Genomic DNA, 6,602 nt, shown 5'->3' with positions numbered 1-6,602 from the left:
ACTTCTCTGCTCTCTCTCCTTCACTCTCCTCTGCTCTCTCTCACTCTCTCTGCTCTCTCTCACTTTCTCTGCCTCTCTGCTCTCTCTCATTCTGTCTCTCTTCTCTCTGCTCTCTCTCACTTGCTCTCTCTCTGCCTATTCTCTCTGCTCTCTCTCACTCCTCTGCCTCACTTCTCTCTGCTCCTCTCTCTCTTCACTCTCTCTGCTCTCTCTCACTTCTCTCTGCTCTCTCTCACTCTGCTCTTGCTTCTCCATTCTCTGCACTTCTCTCTGCTCTCTCTCACTTCTCCTGCTCTCTCTCACTTGCTCTCTGCTTCTCTCTCACTGCTCTCTGCTCTCTCTCACTGCTCTCTCTCACTTCTCTCTGCCTCTCTCTCACTCTCCTGCTCTCTCTCACTTCTCTCTGTCTCTTCTCACTTCTCTCTGCTCTCTCTCACTCTCTCTGCTCTCTGCTCTCTCTCACTCTCTCTGCTCTCTCTCTCTCTCTCTCTCTCTCTCTCTCTCTCTCTCTCTCTGCTCTCTGCTCTCTCTCACTTGTCCTCTCTCTGCTCTCTCTCACTTTCTCTCTGCCTCTCTCTCACTGCTCTCTGCTCTCTGCTCTCTCCACTTCCTCTGCTCTCTCACTGCTCTCTCTGCCTCTCTCTCCTGCTACTCTGCTCTCTCTCACTGCTCTCTCTTCACTTTCTCTCTGCTCTTAACTCTCACTGCTCACTCTCTCTGCTTCTCTCTCACTTGTCTCTCTGCCTCTCTCTACTCTCTCTGCTCTCTCTCACTTCTCTCTGCTCTCTCTCACTTCTCTCTGCTCTCTCTCATTCCCGCTGCTCTCTCTCACTGCTCTCTGCTCTCTCTCACGCTCTCTGCTCTCTCTCACTGCTCTTCTCTCTCTCCTCTTCTCTCTCTCACTGTCCAACTGCTCTCTCTCTCACTCTCTTGCTCTCTCTCTCTCTCACTGCTCTCTGCTCTCTCTCACTTCTCTCTCTCTCTCTCTCCTCTGCCTCTCTCCCTGCTCATCGCTCTCTGCTTCTCTCTCCTGCTCTCTCTCACTTGCTCTCTGCTCTCTCTCACTCTCTCTCTTCACTTCTCTACGTTCCCTCCCTTGGGGCCTATCTCTCCTCCCCTTGTAGCAGTTCCTCTCGCATACAGTTCAGGCTCCATCCATTTTGCATTCAGTCCTGTCAGGAAATTGAATTAAATCCCATGAGAGGCTTGTAAAATAAATCCAATCTTCTGTATTGACTTATGCGAATTTAACAACCCTATATTCAAAAACCGTTACTCTCAATCCTCTTGACTCCCTCACACCCTTAGCGCTCCCTTATCTCTCTCCTTCTCTCTCTCTCTCTTTTATCTCTCTCGCTCTCTCTCTCTCTCTTTATCTCTAAAACTCTCTTTATATCTCTCTCTCTCTATCTCTTGTGTTGCTGTCCTGGGGCTCTGTGGGGTCTGTTTGTGTTTGTGAACAGAGCCCTAGCACCAGCTTGCTTAGGGGACTCTTCTCCAGGTTCATCTCTCTGTAGCTGATGGCTTTGTTATGGAACGTTTGGGAATCGTTTCCTTTTAGGTGGTTGTAGAATTTAATGTATCTTCTCTGGATTTTGATATTTAGGGGGTATCGGCCTAATTCTGCTCTGCATGCATTATTTGGTGTTTTACGTTGTACACAGAGGACATTTTTGCAGAATTCTGCATGCAGAGTCTCAATTCRGTGTTTCCCATTTTGTCAGTTCTTGGTTGGTGAGCGGACCCCAGACCTCACAACCATAAAGGGCAATGGGTTCTATAACTGATTCAATTTTTTTTAGCCAGTTCCTAATTGGTATGTCAAATTTTATGTTCCATTTGATGGCATAGAAGGCCCTTCTTGCTTGCCTTGTCTCTCAGATCGTTCACAGCTTTGTGTGTTCTAGGGCAAAGGTGTCTAGATGTAATTTGTATTTGTGGTCCTGGCGACTGGACCATTTTGGAACACCATTTATTTTCTTACTGAAATTTACTGTCAGGGCCCAGGTCTGGCAGAATTTGTGCAGAAGATCTAGCTGCTGCTGTAGGCCCTCCTTGGTTGGTAACAGAAGCACCAGATCATCAGTAAATAGTAGACATTTGACTTCAGATTCTAGTAGGGTGAGGCCGGGTGCTGCAGACTGTTCTAGTGCCCTCGCCAATTTGTTGGTATATATGTTGAAGAGGGTGGGGCTTAAGCTGCATCCCTGTCTCAACCGACGTTCTTGTGGAAAGAAATGTGTGTGTTTTTTGCCAATTTTAACCACAGACTTGTTGTTTGTGTACATAGATTTTATAATGTTATATGTTTTTCCCCCAACACCACTTTTCATTAACTTGTATGGCAGACCCTCATGCCAAGTTAGGTTGAAGGCTTTTTTGAACTCAACAAAGCATGAGATGACTTTGCCTTTGTTGTGGTTTGTTTCTTTGTCAATTAGGTGCGCAGGGTGAATATGTGGTCTGTCGTACGATAATTTGGTAAAAAGACAATTTGACATTTGCTCAGTACATTGTTTTCACTGAGGAAATGTACGAGTCTGCTGTTAATGATAATGCAGAGGATTTTCCCAAGGTTGCTGTTGATGCATATCCCATGGTAGTTATTGGGGTCAAATTTGTCTCCACTTTTGTGGATTAGGATGATCAGTCCTTGGTTAGAAATATTGGGGAAGATGCCAGAGCTAAGGATGATGTTAAAGAGTTCAAGTATAGCCAATTTGTTGTCTCTATATTTTATCATATCATTGAGGATACCATCAACACCACAGTCCTTTTTGGGTTGGAGGGTTTGTATTTTGTCCTGTATTTCATTCAAGATAATTGGACATTCCAGTGGGTTCTTGTAGTCTTTAATAGTTGATTCTAAGATCTGTATTTGATCATGTATATGTTTTTGCTGTTTGTTCTTTGTTATAGAGCWAAAAATATTTAATAAATGGTTTACCCATACYTCTCAATTTTGGAAAGATAGTGCTTTGTGTTATTGTTTGTTCAGTGTTTCCTGATTTTCTCAGAAGTGGTTAGAGTCTATGGATTCTTCAATTACATTGAGCTGATTTCTGACGTGCTGTTCCTTCTTTTTCTGTAGTGTATTTCTGTATTGTTTCAGTGATTCACCAGAGTGAAGGCGTAGASTCAGGTTTTCTGGGTCTCTATGTTTTTGTTTGGACAGGTTTCTCAATTTCTTTCTTAGGTTTTTGCATTCTTCATCAAACCATTTGTCATTGTTGTTAATTTTCTTCGGTTTTCTGTTTGATTTTTTTTATTTGATATGGAAGCTGAGAGMTCAAATATACAGTTTAGATTMTCTACTGCCAAGTTTACACCTTCARTGTGAAACTTTCACCGTGAAACTTTTTGTCCTAATAGTTTTTTGGTAGGTTTCCACACTACATTCCTTCCAGCTATAGCATGTCTTAATATTACTCAGTTTCTTTGGCTTTGATGCCTCATGATTGAGTATCGCTCTGTTCAAGTAGACTGATTTTGCTGTGATCTGATAGGAGTGTCAGTGGGCTGACTGTGAACGCTCTGAGATACTCTGGGTAGAGGTCAGTGATAAAGTAGTCTACAGTACTACTGCCAGGAGATGAGCTATAGGTGTACCTACAGTAGGATTCCTCTTGGAGCCTACCACTGACTATATACATACCCAGCATGTGACAGAGCTACAGGAGTTGTGACCTGTTTTTGTCATAGTTGTGCCTAGGGGTGCATATGGGGGAGGGAATTCTGTCATCTCTCTCAATCTCTCTCTTTCTTTCTGGCTCATTTTTCTCTTTCTGCTCATTTTTCTCTCTCCTTCATATCTCAGTATCTGCAACCTCTCTTTCGCTCTGATTCTGTCTCCGCCCTCTCTCCTCACTCTCTCTTCCCTCTCTCATTTTCTCTCACTCTCTCCTCCACCCACCCCCACCCCCCCCATCTTTCTAATCCAACATGGTGATGGTCTGACTGTAGCTTGGATTCATTGAGTCCCTAAACAGAAATGAAACAGGTCTGTATATTTGGTCTGTATATTTGTGCTCACTGAACACAACCCAGACTTGACTGTAAGGCCCTCTAGCAGTTCCTGCATTCATAAAGAGTAGGAGTGCTGATCTAAGATCGGTTTTGCCTTTCAGATCCTAATGAATGCGATTATATGGACAAAGGGGATCTGTTCCTCGATCAGCACTGCTACTCCCAGCTCCCCAGTTAGAAGAAAGAATGGAAGAATGTTTTGGCCCACCAGGACCCCAGTTAAATAGCCCTGTTGGAGGACAATGACTTCACAGTAAACCTGTTCTCTCTCTTTTCCTCAGCTCATCATTAGTCTCTTTCTCTTCAGGTGGTGTCAGTGAACCTATAATATCCCTCCACCACCAGACAAAATCACTCCTCCAGATCACTCCGCCAAACCAAATCACTCCTCTAGATCACACTGCCCAAACAAATTACTCCTCTAGACCACACTGCCCAAACAGATTACTCCTCTAGATCACACTGCCCAAACAAATTACTCCTCTAGATCACACTGCCCAAACAGATTACTCCTCTAGATCACACTGCCCAAGACAAGATTTGTAGCATCCTCTAGATCAACAGACTGCCCAAACAGGAAAGTTACTCCTCTAGATCACACTGCCCAAACAAATTAGCTCCTCTAGAGCACACTGCCCGAAACAGATTACTCCTCCTAAGATCACTCACTGCCCAAACAATTACTCCTCTAATCACACTGCCCAAACAAATTACTCCTCTAGATCACACTGCGCAAAGAGATTACTCCTTGCTAGAATCACCACTGCGCAAACAGATTACTCCTCTAGATCACACTGCCAAACAATTACTCCTCTAGATCACACAGCTGCCCAAAAGCAGATATTACTCGCTCTATGAGTCACACATGCTCCAACAGAATCACTCCTCTAGATTGCACATGCCCAAACACGAATACTCCTCTAGATCACATGCCCAACAATCACTCCTCTAGGATCCACACTGCCGCAAACAGAGTTACTCCTCTAGATCACACTGCCCAAACAAATCACTCCTCTAGATCACACTGCCCAAACAGATTACTCCTCTAGATCACACTGCCCAAACAGATTACTCCTCTAAATCACACTGCCCAAACAAATTACTCCTCTAGATCACACTGCCCAAACAAATTACTCCTCTAAATCACACTGCCCAAACAGATTACTCGTCCCAGCTTCTGTGTGTGTACTATATGGGTGCACATGTGTGAGTGTTTATGTTTACAGTATGTGTGTATATATATACCAGGGCAGCTCTATAAGGGTAGAAATTTGACGAACTGACTTGTTGGAAAGGTGGCATCCTATGACGGTCCCATGTTGAAAGTCACTGAGCTCTTCAGTAAGGCCATTCTACTGCCAATGTTCATCTATGGAGATTGCATGGCTGTGTCCTCAATTTTATACACCGGTCAGCAACGGGTTGGGCTGAAATAGCCGAATCCACTAATTTGAAGGGGTGTCCACATACTTTTGTAAATACAGTATAGTGTAGGAACACCTTCCCAATATTGAGTTGCACCCTTTTTGCACTGAGAAAAGCCTAATTTCGTCAGGGCATGGACTCTACAAGGTGTCGAAAATGTTCCACAGGGATGCTGGCCCATGTTGACTACAATGCTTCCCAAAGTTGTGTTATGTTGCTGGATGTCTTTTGGGCGGTGTTCCATTCTTGATACACACGGGGAACTGTTGAGTCTGAAAAACCCAGCAGCATTGCAGTTCTTGACACAAACCGGTGCGCCTGTCACCTACTACTATACCCATTCAAAGGCACGTAAATATTTTGTCTTGCCCATTCAGCCTCTGAATGGTACACATATACAATCCATGTTCCTAATGTTGTATATGTGTGGTTGCGTGCACTATCCCTGTGCGTGTGTTTGTGTGTAGTGCTGGCCGTCTGCTCTGACACTGATAAACGCCCAGGCTCTTTGAGGAGTGACTCAATCCCTCTTGGCTGTCTATTCCCTCCTATTATTTATCAGTGAGCCTAGTTGTGGCCTGGAGAGCCTGGGCGGGGCTCTGTCTGTCAGGGGACAATCTGTCTGCTGGAAGAAGCTTCAGCCTTGTCATAGAGGGAGTCACAGAGGCTGGAAGCAGAGCAGACAGGTCACCCCCTCTGCTAATTTACACACTTGGAATGATACCGCTTACCAACAGACAAATAGGGATATAGAGATTTAGTCTACCACCACCCAATTATGTCCAGAGGCGAATATAATTGTGAATATATATTTTTTTATGCCATAATGACTTAAGGTCCTTACAATTCACATAATGTGCCTTTCCTGGCATGGAAATACAGCTCCAATACAGAGCCCTGTGCAAGTATCACCCAATTACTCCCAGAGGCAAATTACAGCTGGAGTCACAGATGATTATTGACCCAAACAGGGGGCAGGCTTCAGACAGGTCAAAGGCAGTCAGAGGTCCGTAATCCAGGGCAGAGTCAATAAGGTACAAAACAGCAGGCAGGCTCGGGGTCAGGACAGGCAGGTACAGAACAGCAGGCAGGCTCGGGGTCAGGACAGGCAGAGGTTCGTAAACGGGTCAGAGTCAGGCAGGTACAGAACA

This window comes from Salvelinus sp. IW2-2015, unplaced genomic scaffold (assembly GCF_002910315.2).
Source record: "Salvelinus sp. IW2-2015 unplaced genomic scaffold, ASM291031v2 Un_scaffold1437, whole genome shotgun sequence".
Lineage (NCBI taxonomy): Eukaryota > Metazoa > Chordata > Actinopteri > Salmoniformes > Salmonidae > Salvelinus > Salvelinus sp. IW2-2015.
This window is presented reverse-complemented; position numbering follows the sequence as displayed.